The 17,216-nt window shown below is 36.5% G+C and overlaps 1 protein-coding gene and 1 long non-coding RNA gene across 2 annotated transcripts in view; both read left to right on the top strand.

Moving 5' to 3' along the window:
* Positions 1-15,416, top strand: part of LOC147652985 (uncharacterized) — a 34,966-nt gene extending 19,550 nt beyond the window's left edge. Inside the window, exon 2 of the long non-coding RNA XR_015286853.1 lies at positions 2,621-15,416. This is a non-coding gene — a long non-coding RNA (uncharacterized LOC147652985). The remainder of the gene's footprint in view (positions 1-2,620) is intronic.
* Positions 1-17,216, top strand: part of KCTD8 (potassium channel tetramerization domain containing 8) — an 89,944-nt gene that overhangs the window by 30,985 nt on the left and 41,743 nt on the right. The window lies entirely within an intron of this gene.

Here is a 17,216-nt window from a genome sequence, read left to right as displayed (position 1 = left end):
GCAGCTTTAGTATAAATAAGAAGTTCACTTTAGCTGTGTGTTCACAAAGATTGTCTCTTGCTGAGTAGCACTGAGTTGTTGAATCATCATCCTTCCCAGGCACAACCAGCTGCCTTTCATCTACGCCCATTTGTTTAATCTGCCTTTTCTCTTCCATCCCTGTTTACAGTCTGTCAGCATTAGTGACTACTCATCTAGCTTCAGCCTTTCCTTTCCCATGCATTGTTGGTAAAAATTGTTTTGCTATGTTTTACACCTTCCTGTGCTCTTCCCTCCCATTAAGATCAATTTCCAAGCACTGTCCTCAACAGTCCCCATCCAGCATGAGTATTTGCAACTTCTTCTGCTGCCTGTATGTCTCTTGTAAGATGGGAAATTAGATGCAATTAAAATTCACACAAGCCAAGTGCTACATTTGATCATTATGCAGCTGCTTCAGACAAGACCAAACAGGCTAATTTTACTATACACAAGATGTACTTGAGAGATCTAGGCATCCATCTCGAGTAATACCTCATCCTTTAGAAGCACCAAAATGCAGAAGCAGCTACGAGCCTGTAAAATTTACCCAAAACACATAGAAAGCAAGGGTGCAGCTCTCTGCACCCTCTCTACAGCAATTATGTAGTGAGGGTTGCACTGTGTTCTTATTGATCATCTTCATTTTTGGACACTGCCCTAGCAGACTGGTGAGCTCCACACCATGAAGATGTCACCAAAAGTGTACAGAACATGGCCAAGCTTATAGGAATAGGAGGAACAGGATAGAGAAAGAGGAGGGACAAGGCAGGGTTGGAATAAGAACTCTGAGGACCCTGAACCATTTTTCCAGTCTTTAGAAGCAGCCCAGATAAAATTAATGAAGATATAAATTTTATCAAAAGCTACCATCAATAGCAAGCCTTCCAAACAATGACTCATTCCTTATTTCTTGCACTTGCTCTCTGTACTCATATCTTCACTTCTACTTGCAACTTCTCAACCCTGCTACAGGGTTCTGCACAGATGAATTTATTTGTGATTGTTGTTTCTGTCTACTTAGGCGTGCAATAATCCTCTGCCTGGCAGCAGCTGGTAAAGAGAGATGCATTCAACTCTGCTCCTCCCTCCTGGCTCTGAAACTATATGGGGCTGAAAACTGTATCTCTCACCAGTGCTCCTTTGGCAGAGGCCCCTTACTGAAAGAAAAGCATGTGGTGGGATTAGGAAGAGACAACATTCTTGCCATCCTTGCCCTGAGTATTCCCATGTTCAACACGAGTACAGAAGAAGGATACAAATCATCTGGGCAGTCTTTCATTCCTCTAAACAAAATTATGTGAAGAAATTAAGTTCCCTACAATTCTTTCCCTGCTCTCTTAGGTTCTTTGAAACTTTGGAACAGTGCACATGCTGGCAGGTTTTCTGCAGTAGTGAGACTCAAACCTCCCCCACTCTCTCGCCTGTCTCTTAGCCAGGACCTTGTCCATTGATGACACTGTCTCTGCAGCAACTCCATAGAGCTGTTTCACTACAGCAACTTGATGATTAACCCATATGCAATGAGGCTCAAGCACATGGTAATTCCATGCTCTACACCACCACTGAGATGGTCAGAAACTGTACAATTATTCACGGCATGAAAAAATATACCTGGTAGGTACCAGGTATGTATAACTTCCCATTTCTACCTCTGCTGCCCTGTCTGTCTGTAAGGTTTCTGGGACAATCTTTAAATCCAGATTTTACTCATTCATCTGTTTTTATTATCTCCCTAAAAGCTGTATAAGCTTCCATTCTATTCACCAAAATTGTATTCTCTCGTACATACACATTCCTTCTCATTATATGAAATACCCATCTCTACAACATGCACATATCTGCAATATATCTGCCTCCCTCAACTGGGCAAGTTTTCTGGGAGACTGCAAGTCCCCCTGCACTGCAAGCACAGTGGCACTGTGTCTTTCTTGAGTAACAAGATTAAGGAGGGCTGGGCTGTGATGGGGCTGCTTGATGGTGGAATAAAATCCCACACATTCAACAGAGACATAGGTGCAGTCTGTGTTGCAGTACTGCTGCTCAGATATTGTCTTTGCCCAGCTGTGGGATCTAACAAGTCTTCTTGGCTGGTCTCCCTCAGCAGTTCTTTGTAAGGCAGTTTTAACTGTCTACATCATTTATTCAGCCTGATTGATGGTGTTAGCTTAAATAAGTGAGATTCCTAGCAAAGTCCTCAAATTCATTAGAAATGACGGTCTGCTGCTGGATATGACGGGACCTAGTAACTTGTTAGTCATACCAGGCAAACAGCAGAAACTGCTGCAGTAGTTGTTTGTGATCTTGACTCATTTCAAGTAAGAGTCTGCTACAGCTTGGGTGTTCTTTTTTGAAAAACACGGAGGCATCAATACAGATTTGAGACTACAGCTTCTTGGATAGCATCTCACATGTCACACAGAGTAATCAGTCGAGTGATTCACTCATTTAATGCTTTCTCCTGGATATGCTTTGAGATGCAGAAGTTTTGGGGTATGGTGTAGCATGGCTGATGTTGCCCAACAACCATCTCTTCAAGAATATAGTGACATGACTTCTCTTCTGAATAATTTTTCAAACATTTTTTTCTCTCATTGTTCAGGAAGAACATGTTGTGGTGGTGGCTATGTGATGGTCATTACTAGGACTTGATTGGCCAAGGAGGGAAATGAGTATCCAGACTTGCTACAGGGGGAATGGCACAATCCAGCAGCATTTTGCAGTGGCACATCACAAGCATGGTGATTGAAGTACTGCACAGAGGAAGTGCAGACACGCAACATGTGGTTGAAGGAATCACCAACTAGTGTTGCAGCATTCAGAGATTCCTCAGAGCTCAGCAGTGGAAATAGCAGTACCCTTATCAGATTGCTGAATTTCAGTGGAACTGAAATATCCAATGACAGGATGTAGTCATAAATGTCTGGACAGAAAACTGGGTATGATTTCATCTTATATCTTGTTCTTCCATACATCAGGTACAGTAAGTGCCTAAAATGGCAAACATGGCCAGTTGAAAGAGCAGCATGTTTTGTTTTGGGAGCAATCTGTCTTGTTTCAAAATTATTCTTGAATTCAGAGAATTCTGAAATCAAATTCCATGGTACAGAAGCACTTATATTGAGTTCCTCAATGTATCTCAGGTATGTTGGTCCAATTTCCAAGCACTCTATTTCAGTGACTGGAGGAGCTTGTTATGCTATGAATGCTTGCAGGACTGCTGCTTCCTTCTCCAAGGAGCAATGGCACACTCCTGCTGGTTCTGCTCGTTCTTCTGCAGGATTATACCCTTCCTGCCAGAGCGCCAGAGCTGTGTTTGTGGAGGGGGACATGTCTTGCTGAAGAAGCCAGCAGAAAACAAGCGTGACTTCTGGTGGTTAGTAGTATGAGCAAAATCACCTTCACAGCAAGGAGCTGTGTGTGATAGAATTTCTTCATAGTCCAGTAGCAATATTTTACATATGCAGTAATGGCATCTTACCTGAGTATTTATACCCCATATAATTTAAATGGCCTTTTATGCATCCATAAAATTTTCTGCATTCTGCCTTTAATTCCATGACTATGTAGGAATCTGGTGTCTTTTTCAGAGAGAAAATCAACAAGTCCAATATGACCACTATTGCTATTGCCTCTTTCTTTGCATTTGTCAATATTGAGGTTTTTCTTAAGCTTTCTTTCTTTAGTCTTTGCATCTCTATAGAATCCAAACCTACAGCTTGATGTGGCAAGTGCTGACTTAGGTTATTACACTTTGTCCTTTTTACTGTTCGTTTACCCAGTTGCCAGCTATCAGCCTCTCTGGTTTTATGACCATATGTCATTTCTTTGCACTTATGGTATTTCTGGCACTGAAGAGAGAGATATTTTGCAATAAATAAATTTGCTGGTTAGTAATTGCCTTTTATAATTCTTGAAACTTTATGGTATTTTTATAAATTATTGAAAAAAAATTAATGTTGTTTATATTAATGACACTGTTTTTTTTAGATGCTGAGCTAACAACACCAGTAGGTTATTGCTATAGCTGGACACATAGTCTGCATGAAAAATAACTACAGAATTAAACAAGATACAAAGTACACCTAAGGTTGTACACAATGTCACCTTAAGTGTATAACAAACAGCAATCCTTAGGATCAATTACGCGAATGTTAAGTCTTGCCTTTGGTGTTTCAAAACTACACCCTGTTCCTAAATATCAATATTTTGGGAAGACATTGCACATGCTTTGTTGAATTGTTGCTACAGAAAGCAGTTTACTCAACCTGGAAATCACATACTTTGGAAATGCTCCAAAACAGTCAGTGGCCTTTTCCTTTCAGAAGACTAAACTCAAGGTACTTGGCTGTTTTTACTTGCTTATGTATGAAATAACAGTCCTAGTTGGGAATAGCTAATGGTTTCTGTTTCCAAGAGGTATATAATAAATAAAAAGGTTCTTGTATGGCATGTATGAGATACCTGAGGAAATTTGAAAAACATCAGTGCTTAGATGACTCAAAAATTAATTTAACTCATGGTTTAGAAAACTTGAAAAACTTTAGGAAACTTGAACCAAGGCTGTTCAATTCTATAGTAGCTTCAGGTTTGAGATGTAAATTCTAGTGATAACAGTGTCACTAAAAACCAATTTACTAGAGTGTTTCAACAAGAGTTTCTGTTGCCTTCATAAACTATTTTTATAAAGATTTACTTTTCATTCTATTTACTCAAATGCTGTATTGTTTTAGTACTGCTACATCTATCTTTTTCACTTGTGACCTTTTATACAATGTTTTTCAAAATGTAAGTATGAACCAGCAGAATAGGGAGAGAAATGGAAAGTATAAAGGAACTCAAAAGTTCAAAGCTTTCACAGAATGCCTTAAGGTTCTTGAGCTCTTTCAAGTAGAAAAGTATGAGGAAAATTAATTACTTGCTGGTGAAAAAACATAATTAAGAAATAATAATGCATAACACAATGTACAAAATCTAAACAAAAATTATACTATATTATTAATATTTAAAATGTGTAACCAGAAGCAGTTTTTCAACTGCACCCCAATAAGTTGTTTTTTAGGTACACAGATACAATTTTCATTAATTGAAAATAAAGATTTCCAAGTGAAAATTGATGTCTTTGGAGCTTTGATAGTGTTGCATTTAGATCACATTTCATGTAAGACCTTCTTCACCTCTAATTTCAGACCATCTCCAGGAGAGAAACGCATCCTCACACATAATGACGATTTGGGAAGACAAATGCTGTCACTCCAAACATTCCTTCTTCCTCCTCCTTTCCCCTGCTTTATACAGTGAGCATGATGTCACATGGTCTGGAACATCCCTCTGGTCAGTTTGGGTCACCTGTCCTGGCTCTGTCTCCTCCCAGGCACCCCCAGTCCCCTCACCAGCGTGGCCATATGAAAAACAGAAAAGGCCTTGGCTCTGTGTAAGCCCTGCCCAGCAATAACAAAACCATCTCCATGTTGTCAACCCTGTGTTCAGCACCAATCCAAAACACAGCCCCACTCCAGTCACTGGGAGGAAAATTAACTCTACCCCATCCAAAACCAGCACCATCTATTCTAAGACAGTGACGTGATCTCCTTTAGTGTTACCTTGGTTTCAGCTGGGGCTAAGTTCATGCTCTCAAAATTAAAACTTCATCTGAATAAAAACTGTAATTTTTTAATAGGTCTAAAATGTTTTTAAGAGGTGAGATGAAGGAAATTATGATGTTGCAATACAAAATGAGCTGTTTAATCATTTATAAGAAACAGAGTTTGAAAGTACCAAAATTAAGGTCTGCTGGCAGAAGGTGTCATGTAGTAAAATGAAGTACACATTACTACATGGGCCTTAAAGCTTATGCTACAAAAGGGAGAGGCATGAAGAATAGGTAAGATCAATGTCAAATAGAAAATGCCCAGATGAATTCTGATGATCCTATAATGACTGGTATATAAATGTGCAAAAATATTTGGCTGTTAATATTTGAAATACAGATGCTGGTATACCAAAGCATGGGGCCTGAAAATAGGTGTCTGGATGCACTTTGGGAAATAATTTTGCAAGCTATGTATTTTCCCTAGAATTTAATACATCTTGCCCAAAAGAAACTTGACCAGGAAAATGTAGACAATTTTGTTAGCAAATGATAAAACTATTCATTTTAAAGTCAACATTAAACTTTACCTATCTGAAATACTTTTTAAGTAACTATTATTCACAGATCCTTTGTAATATCTTTATGACTTGATCATTAAATTTTAAAATATGATAATGTTTTATGTTTAAAGCAGAGGAAACTTGGAGACACCAAAGAATGTCACTTGGTGTCCTGAAAAAAAGCTGAGAAAATAATTTATTATTTATCTTCAGGATTTTTTTTATTTCTCCTTCATGAATACTTCACATAGAACACCTTTCCACTATCAAAATTCAGGTGTTTATAATTGGCTTAGGTTTAAGTTCATAATTTTGAGCCAGTATGCTTTTTTTTTTTTTTTCCTTAACTGTTATTGAATTTACAAATGCTTGACACATTTGGAGTGATAGGATTTTTTTGACCCTTAATTGTCACTCTGGGCACCCCTATTCTAAAAGAAATAAGAATAAACAATTTTTTTAAAATTTTTTTTTGTGGACCTGAGCATCTCAGTCTTCAGTTGTCTCTGTAGTTTCCTGTCTGGAGTTCTGAGGACCCCTGGTACTGAAATTCTTTCATTGGAGAATGCTCCAATAGACTATATAATAATTTTCCCATAAAATGAAATACTGTAAGGTTTATGACAATGAAAAGGAGTATTAAATGTAGATGTTTATGAACTTCAAATAAGTTTATTTATTAATCAATGACAACATGAAAAATAGAAGGGAAAAAATAATACTCAAAGGATGGAGATCAAAGTGCTTTTATAGAATGCAGGAGAGATGGTATTTCCCACCCTCAGGTTTTCTTCACCTTATGAAAGATAATCCATGGTCTAAGATATTTATTCTTAAAGAGAAATGATGCTGATTGAAGTCTTGTGGTTGTAGATAAGCATCTGACCTTGAGAATGAGAAACAGTAGCCAAGTTCTAAATAATTTTGCTGTGTACTTCAAGTTTTAAATGGCACTAAGATGGTGAAGGACATTAACATCATCTGCATAAGAAAAAAAAAAATTATAACCCTTTCTGCATTTGATTGTAAAAATGTTTTTAAACCCTAGCCTTATATATGTAGTTATGTAAATTTTATGTATCTTTTTTTTTTCAGACACCTACTTTTACTTAAAAAACTATGCACAGTGTTTGTTCCTGTCCTGTGTTTCCACTAGCACCGACTATTTCTTTCTTCTTAACTACCAATAAAAGATTGATTTTTACTTGTTTGCTTCTGAATGCTCAGGGGCAAAGTGGAAAATAATTTTATCTTGCTTCAGCTAGCTGAAAATCGCTGCCTTCTGGGGTAGCCCATCTGTGCTGGAAGGCTTGCCCAGACCAGTAGTTTACACTTAATGCTTTAATGGTGAATGCAGCAGCAGCTCTTGCAATGACCATTGTAACATAATCTAACCTGGTGTTCTTCAACATGTTGACTTGAAAACATCAAATACGCTGTACTACTGGTGATCTGAAATAACAGTAACATGCAGAGCATTTGCTCCTTTGTGAAATGATCTTCACTGAAAACCAAACCTATCTTGAAAGAGCGAGCTCTGAAATAGAAGTCAAAGTGACTTTTGAAGAATTAGCTGTATGAAGCAAGTTAAGCAAGGTGTCCTCTCTCACAGTTTAAAGACATTTTCCTATGAAAAGTGCATACCTTGGCAACTGGATTCAGATGAGAAGGTACTAAAATGCAGAATTGTAGAATGTTAAGGGGTTGGAATGAACCTTAAAGATCATCCACTCTCCTCCTCCCTTTGCAGCTACAGGAAAAGAAGTCAACAAGTTACTTTCGGTCAGATAGCTGAAAAAGTTGAAATAGCTCTTTCCACTCTTTATTCTTGCCTTGGTCGTGCTTATGAGAGTGTGATGAAGATGGTACCAGTGTTTTATCCCAGCTCTCTGGTTACCAGCAGCTCCCTTGGGATCTTGGAGCTCTCTGTTGTGCTGCGGCCAGGTGTGAGGTGACATCATGCAAACATTACTATGGGGGACTGCAATTGACTGTCAGAAACTTCTCTGAACTCTCTTTTGGTACTGAGCACAGTTAGTTTCACACCTGGTTTAAATGAATAAAAGAAAAACTCATTACTGAAGTTTACAGGCTTGAAATATATCTTATATTACTATAGCAGGGTATTAACATGTGCATGTGCACGTACATGTGTATTTGGCCTGCTATTGAAAACTTGTTGTCTCTGAATACTTAGCTCATGAGATTGCATGCAAAAGCCCCATTTATGACTCTGATTCTTTTATTCTTTGGACTACTGTAACTTTACATTTGATTTGTTTATTTCTTTATTTGCATGTTGTGCTTAATATTGTCAGAACAATGCAATTTTTACCCAAACATTTTCTTTGATGTAGGTGACAGATTATTCCATCACTAAAGAAATATTCAGTGCTTTATATTCCTTCTGTTTTCAGTATCCTGCTTTTGCTATGCCTTCTGTAACTAAAACCATAATGTTGTCGGCCTAATTATTCCATGTACCTCTGTCCATTTGCTCTAATTTTTAAATTAAAGCACACGGAAACTTTGCTTTTCTAGGATTTTGTGACACCTCATTTCTTGTCCTGAGAGCCAAATTCACGCTGTGAATAAGCTTATCTGCCAATAGTGAATTGCCTATCTTTCTATCTTGACTATGTTTTCTGGCTTAATTGCTGTGAGTCAGCAGTAGGAAATTAGAAACATGCTCCATGATGAACGGAAGCTGTTTGTGAATATAGCCTTTTTCCAGCTCAGAGCCTTTGCAAGTATAAGTTGATTTTTATGCTTTATTTTATAGGGCCAAGGTTTGTTTCAATTTTTTTTTTTTTTTTCATTTTCAGAACGTAATAGCTTGTCATATGTGAGAGGTCAAAATGAGGCAAGAGTTGTAATCTGTGAATAATCAGCCAAATGATGTTATATTTTGAAGTCTCTGAGATTTGTAAACATCAGCTGTAATTCTGAAAATCTGATTATTTTCATGTCCAGCTTTCCCATGTGAAGTGTTCTTGTGCAATTTTGGAAAGGATGCCTTATTATCCCATGTAGTCAGAGTGATCTTCCCAGACAAAGTTCCTCTTCCAAAAATAATAAGTGATACATTACTTTATATGGTGACACACTGGTTTGTATCACAAGGATTAAATGGATGATTCAGATGTGATCCTGAAGATTTATGCACACAATAAACTTTAAGCATTGGAGTAAATTTAAATTTTCACATAAATCATCCCAGGATTAAATCATAAAATTCAGGTGCTGATTTCCAGGTGACAAAAGTGTTGTACTTGGTAAACTATATTTAATCATATGCCACTCCTTGATTTTTTTTCCATGATTAGGGCAAAAACACTGATATTACCTTCAAATTGTCCTTCCTTCTTTTCTCTTTTTATACTTTACTTAAATTTTGGGTGTCAAAGACAGAGAGCCAAAGCTGTTTGAATTTATTTGGTATGTTTTCACTCTAATTTAAAACCTGAAAGCTTTACATATTCAAAAAGACAAAATGAACAGGTATGTATATTTACCTCACATCTGCAGCTTGCAGGAAGTGGTTCTTACCAGCTGGTTATGCTAAGCATAGAAATAGGATTTTTAGAAAAAAATAGATGAGAAAATTGCACAATACTACACATAATAATAAGCTGCATTCTGTTCATCTTGGACATTTTATTGTCTACGAGTAAAATGTGTAGAAATGCCTCTTTTGGGATATTGTTGGGTAAGGAATACTTCTGTTGGATTTTTGAGCTATAAAGTCAATACAAGGGTTTTTCTGGCTGCTTCCTTTGGTAATTTCAGTCCTTTGTGTCCCAGTTTTTCCATCTGTCCCAGTTTTTCCATCAGTAAAGTTGCTGAACTGATTCTGATTATTGTCAAGGAGTGTTTTGACATCTGTTTATGAGATGATGTCTTCAGAAGCCACATACAGTCAGTTTGCTATAACATACATGAATATATCTCCTTTTTAAAAAATCAAGAAATGTAACATTTTACCTACCCTAAATTCTATGGCAGTTTCTTTGATTTACCAAGAATCCTCATAGCCCACTCCATTTTGGTATTTCTCAAAAAATTACAATGAAGCTCCTGGGTTCCCTTAGAATTCAGAATTTAAGCTTTTTTTTTGTTGTTGTTGTTGGCACTATTATTATTATTATTATTATTATTATTATTATTATTATTATTATTATTATTACTATTGTATTTTAAAGTGGTTACTGGCTTTTGAAAGAAAGAAATGATTGACAAGTTCACCTCAGCAGGATGAAACAAAGGCAATAAATCCTTTTCCCTTCTTCTTTTCAAGACTTTAAAGCCAATGTTATGATTGTGGACTTATTTTTTGAATTTGAATGCTTGGAGTTAGTGTTATTTGTTTAAAAATTCTTTGTCTCCCTGGACTAGCCATTAAACACAGTTCACCTTTGTGGAGTTACGTCCCCTTATGTTTCATAAAGGAGATAGAACCTAAGAGTACAGCTATTGACTAAAATATACTAGAATAGCTAAATCATTTATGGAACTGTAGGGAGACTTGAAATATTCTGTAATGTTTTGATAACCCAAAATGGGCAAACCTCTGTGGAAGAAGAGTAGTTATTAGGGAGTAGATACACCCTCAGGGAGAAACTCTTCAAGTTTACTAGAACAGATGAGGAGGCGTGTGTTCAGTGATGTCTTTCATTCTGTACAATTGGCAAACTCTGTCTTAAGTTGCAACAAAGGTAGTAAAAAATTAGAGCTGCGTTTTTTTGGCTTTTTTTCTGAAAAATTGTCAGGTCATTAACCTTTCTTAGTGCTACAGTTCTGTGGCTTTCAGCCTCCCCCTGCTTTTTTGGCAATGTAGTGAGCTGTGAGTAATACCAGCTGCCTGTCACCCACTGAAAATCTTGGTGAAATTATGCTGGGTTGCTTAAAAGCAATAAGAGGTAAAATTTAGCTACAGGCATCTTTTTCTCTTCTGTGTCTCTTCCTTCTCATTTTGCTTCTGGCTTTCCTCTGTAAGGGGGTGGATAACCTACTTGTAGTTTAGTATTTATCCAAGAGGTCATTGTTGGAAAGTTCAAGCAGCCTGCCCCAAGCTGAAACAGTAAACCCTGCTGTAAAATTTTTTAATTCTTACTAAACTGAAAGTTACTTGGAAAGCAACCATATTCATACGGCTTCTGAAACTCAGGGGCTTCAGGAAGGCGTGCATGCACATGGAAACAGAATTGGATATATAGAGAGAACAGTATTAAGAAGACTTCTTGGAAAGGAAATCTAAAGCTTAAAAAATGGCATTCCAGAAACCCTACTTAAAATCAAGGCCGTTGCACACAATCCAATAAAAGAGCACAGAGGAACTCAAGTTGTCACAAACTCATGAGATGAATGAAAAATGCAGAAAAACCAGCAGGTTCTAAAGTCAAAATAGGACTTTTCTAAATTAGTTAAAAATTATTTGAATGTTCTGTTAATGTCACAGAATCAACTCATTTCATTCTAAAGACAAATGTGAAAATAAACCGAAATCTCCAAATTCACAATGCTGATCCTCCCATTTTCACCAAGGTGAATGGAACCCAGTCTCCTTCTCATGGCAGCTTCAGTGCCATATTCAGTGCTTTGTAATGACATGTCATAATATGAATCCTCATACTCCAGCTGAGCTTCCCATCAAAGCATTTACTCTTTCACTGTTTGTCCTTGCCTCAGTCAAAATGCATCCATTTGGTTCTACAGCTCTTAATTGGTTTCTTTGACCTTCAGTTGCCTGCAAGTACCAGAAATTCAGCTTTTTTTGGTGAACATGTGGAAAACTGAAATATTAAAAGAAAAAGCTGGTTTCATTTGCTGGCAATTAATATTAGGTTATTCATGCATGTAATAGATTGCTCTTTTTTTTTTTCTTCTGACTAATTATAAAGATCTATTTTAGCTTCAAAGTCTGGAGCATCTTCATAGACACTGAGTTCACATCCTCACAGGCAGTGTTCACCATTTAGGAATGGTCTCAAGGCTTCCCTTGGAACCTCTTGGAAATCTTTAATGGAAAGAGAATGTATATTCAGTTCCAGTTCTGTGTAGGTATGTTTCTAACTTGAGAACTAGTCACATACACCAGAGCTGAGTGATGAGTAATGAACAAGACATATAGTACTTCGGAAAGTTTTGCAGACACTAAAAAGAATAAAGTTCCATCTGCTGTCCTCTGATAGCAGGCCTTTGGGAATTATTTCAGAATAAAATACTAACATAATGGACAACAAAAATACAGTGCATCTATCTAATGTATCATAAAGAAGCATCATTCACTTCCTTAGAAAAAATGTAGCAAAAGGAAATGGCTTTATTATAAAACAGTATTAATAATAACCGTAAGTGTAGTAAGATTAAAGGGGATATGAGATTTTTCATTTTTGTTAAAGAAATGTTTGGCTTGTGTTGAGGAGCTCTGTAGTAAGGTTGCTTTCACTGGGACATGATTTAACAGGCATTACTGGCTGGTACTATTACATATATTTTTTAATTTCTTTTTAATGTGTAAGTTTTTGCCTGCTGGTTGCTGTTAAACTTTGCATCTATGAATGTAACAAAAATCTGTTTCAATTGAATGATTCATGTACAGGAAAATATATGTTCTTTTTTACAATCTTTTTCTAATGCATACTTGTGATTTCAAAATCTATGGAAATATTTCAAAGAACTTGTTACATCCCCAATTGAAAAAGGGTTATTTTTGTGGCCATTTTAGATAGTCAAGGTATCCTACATCATAAGCTAAGGATTTTCTTTAACAGAAATTTCCAATCTTACTGCAAGTTACAGTCCAAGTAAAAATTAAATTTAAAAAAAATTAAATTTCTATCACTATAAAAAAGGATTACCTGTAAAATCACGTACTTCATTCCTTGGTCACCACTTATTTAGAATGCACTGCAAATGTTTTTTTACAAGGAACTGCAAACAATCCTGTGCACATACTTTTATGTCTATTTATTTTAGCAGGCGTTGCATGTGGAGACAATGATGAATCAAGAAAAAGCTGATTTTGTAGTTTCCTCCTCAGTATGGCCCACAATGACTTTATCTTTCTTTACATCATGAGTTCACTTTTTTTTTTTTAGATTTTAGTGAATTCATAGTGTCTTGTATTTAAAATTCTTTTCCTTTACTGTACAATTTCACAATTTCAGGGAAAAATAACTATTGTAGAAAATGCACATTTCTGGGAAGGGAAGAAGGGGAAAGGTGGGAAAAGTCCTACAAGAATGCTCAGATGCTGGGAAACAGTAGATGACTGAGACTGAAGTTTGCACACAGGGAACAGATAATTATCATGGTATCTTCATAGTCTTGTGTTAGAATACAAAGCTTGTACATTAATTTGGAACATTAATCTGCAGTCCAGAGATATGGCTGGACACTGTCACCAGTAGATGATGTGACACATGAGGTGTTTGTTACCAGAGCACTCATGAGCACTTTCTTTTCTGCTGTGGATGTCTTGTTAACATCCTGAAATCCGGAAGATTGAACTGATTGATTTAAAAGTGGATGGGTCAGTCAAAATACATGAAGGATTATGATTTCTAAAACAATTTTGTTAGGAAACCAAATAGTTGTATGTGAAATTAATGGGAATTAATGGGAAATTGATGATGTTTGCTTCTTATATAACACACTATAACATATGTATTTCATACCTACTCTGGAACCTTGTAAATAAAAACCCAAATGACTGATAAATGAATTACAGGGAAGTTACGGGTGCTCCGTAGCAGTATAACTGAATGGTCATTTTTTAAATATTGCATATAATAACCTGTTAGTTTATTAGAGTACTAGAGTGTTGTCTTTGTCGAAGGAACTATATCCCCTTGACTGTTTATTTGATTCTCAGAGCATTAGGGCCTAAACCCTGGGGTTCAGAGCCATTACTCTTCAGTGCTGTAGTGGCATATTAGCGGTGTAAGTCTGTTTTCGTGGCCATGTCATCATGCCTTCACAGCTGACAGAATACCAGTTTAACACCACATCTGTCCTTCTAACCTCAGGAGTGCTGAGGACTATACCTCATTAGCTGTGAATAATTTAAAGTTGCTGGCAGTTATCATAATTTAGAGGGATGAACCCCGTTCCCACCAAAGCAAGCGTGGAAAGGTTTCATGGAAACCTTTGCAGGTGCTCTGTAAAAGCTTAAGTGAGTTTCATGTGTAGAATGAGAGAAAAAAAAAATTATATTTGGTACTAGCTTCATGTTATTCTCTTGTAATTATGCAAAGTCTCTTTTGTATCAAAACATCATTAAACTTTTAATCATATGTAATAATGTGTTCAAAACAAATCATGCTAGGAATGGAAGATGTTTCTTCTTTATGGAAAAAGAGATCTGTAGAGAAACCTTGATTGGATGGGAGAACATTGTACATAGTCATAAGTTGCTTGCATGAGTAAATTTTAAGTCAGGTTCCTTTATCACTCCATCTCAGTGAATTCTGCATGAGAGCTCTTGGGAGGCTTTTTGAATATGGAGTTCTCCTACGGCAGAAGTGGCTCAGAAGCATTTTGGCCTGTTGGGCAAACACACTGATGATGTGTCTGGGGACAGCCTCTCCTGAGACTCATCCGTTTGCTTGTATCTGCTTCCCAGCCTCTGTGGCCCAGGGTGGATGATGAGTTTATTATGATTCTGTGAGATGGGAAAGAGGAAATACAGAAAGAATATAATAAGAAGAAATATAAATACAAAGATCTCTTGATCTTTTTTGTCTTCATAGCTTCAGGTCACAGTATTTGATAACCTGCTGTGACATATACCGTAGATTGGAGAATGTTGAGCTGCTACAAGAAAGGAGACATACGCCAAGGGATGTGTAAACACCTAGGCAGAGAGGGAGGTATTCAGCTGGAAACTGTCTGCTACAATGATTGCATTTAATGGAATGCAAAACTAGTATTTCTTTATCTTGGAAAATAAAAAACAAGCTTGACTTTTATGGACAAAGTGCAAACCAAATATTTCATTTAAATATCGTTAGATAAAGTATGTTAATAGCAGAATTGCACATTAGCAGCACAGTTTTAATTCCTCAGGTGCAATTAAGGGAAATTCATCTGCTTTGTATTTGAGGCCAAGACAAACTTCAGTTTTAATAATTGATTTGGTATTGTTAAGGAAACATTTTCCCCCATGTTTTGATCTCCAGTGTATTAGAGAATAAAGAGAATAGAAATACAAAAATTAAACAGCTGTTCTTAACAGGCAGAAAGGAAAAGAGAAGCCAGTTGGGCAGTCCCATTCACCACTGTGTCACCATGGATTTAGTCCATGGAAGTAGTTTTCCTGGTCATAGCAGTTACTGAGATTTAGAGTCCTTTACTAGAATGCTCCTTTAAGAATTCACTGGAGCTTTTCAGTTCATTATCTTCTTCAGCTGACAGTGGTGCTATATATTTTTAATGGTATAGAATCAACCCATGATATAACTGACAGTGGAAGTCTTTCTGGCACTGCACCTCAAATACAAACACACCAAAGCAATATGGCCAGGGGCTCAGCTGAAGGCAATCACTAAAATTGCTGTCTATTCTTGAAAAAGAAGCGAAAATACTGTCTATTCTGAAAAAGAATATGAAAGGGCAGCATTAACCTTCTTTGTAGTTCTTAGTAAATGAGAAGTAATTAAAGGGTGATACATAGAAACCTCTGGGATGCACAGGGATTAGTTATGTGGTTAGAGATATAAGTAAAATTTAAAACACATCCATAAATTAAAGCTTTACTGTTGTGATTTTTGTGTCAAAATATTCATTATATATAATTACAAAGAAAATTTGAATTTGCATCTGAAAATTCTTGGAACTTGAGAATATTTTTTTAGAATGTTTGTTGTTTAAAATTCATATCAAAATCACATTACTTGTATCTCTCATTCACTATACAGAGGAGGTCTATACAGGGGAATATGCGCATCTTAAACCTTAATTTCAGGATGTATTTTTGTAGGTACATCTTGAAAACAAGTATGTTTCCTGTTTTCTGGTCCTTTATTTCATTATTGATTCCAAGAATTATGCCAAAAATAAGGAGCAAAAACAGTCCAGGCAGTCTGTTCTTTATTTTCTTCCCAGCGAAAGTATATCCAGCTAAATTGTCTGAATCATGAAAAAAATAAACACATTTGGGGAAAAATGGTTTATTGTTTCAAAAGAGGCTTACCTGCATTTGCAATGCATGTCTTTTCTATTGAATATTTAGCTCTGTGGTTTCAGCCACCCAAAGTGTCAATCTACTCTGCCTGTGAGAGTAAAAGCAGGAGGTAGCATGTTTCCCTGCTCTCAGGCAGATGTGGCTCTGTTCATTCCCAACAGAGTTCTACTTGTTCCATTACACATTTAGTTTGTTCCTTGTACAGCTCAACCTACTATTCTTTTGAGGGTCTGAGATAATTTTGTAATCAGCTTATTATGCATTATTTTTTTTCTCTATAGTACAATTTTCATTCATTCTTCCTTGAAGTTTTTCCATAGCTGACAGATGCTATGTGATTGTGAGATTAATTAATAAAAACATTGCCCTAAAATAGCATCCCAAAGTGCCTTGCTCTCTACTTTCCAGTCTGTATTACACTTTGCTTTATTTTCTCCTTGTCTTCTAAGTCTTTCTATTCACTGTAAATATTCATATAATCGAATTATTTTTGACATATGAAGGTGATACAGATGCAAGAGTCCATTCAGAAACAAATGTACATTTTTGCTTTTCTTACTTAGAAAGGTTTGAATATTTGTGGGTTTTCACTCTAGTCCCATATGAGGAAAAAAGCTGCCCTATTGCCAGTTTCAGTAAATTTTTGATGAATCTTTTGTGTAGGCAGTCCCAGAACCTCTGTCCTAAAAATGCCAAACCTGTTTTTACTCGTTGTCATGGGAGGGTTTTTTTGTTGATCTGAGCTGTCTCATTTGCCTTGAGGGTAAATACTATGCTAATATTTAGAAGTGGTGAGTTCCCCCTTATTTCAGTTAGTCAGAAACCAAGAAATTGCCTCTTTCCTTGTCTTCCAAATTTC

Source organism: Cyanistes caeruleus, chromosome 5, assembly GCF_971803275.1.
Source record: "Cyanistes caeruleus chromosome 5, bCyaCae1.hap1.1, whole genome shotgun sequence".
Classification (NCBI taxonomy): Eukaryota; Metazoa; Chordata; class Aves; order Passeriformes; family Paridae; genus Cyanistes; species Cyanistes caeruleus.
Note: the sequence above shows the minus strand (reverse complement) of the source record. Positions and strands in the feature narration are given on the sequence as shown.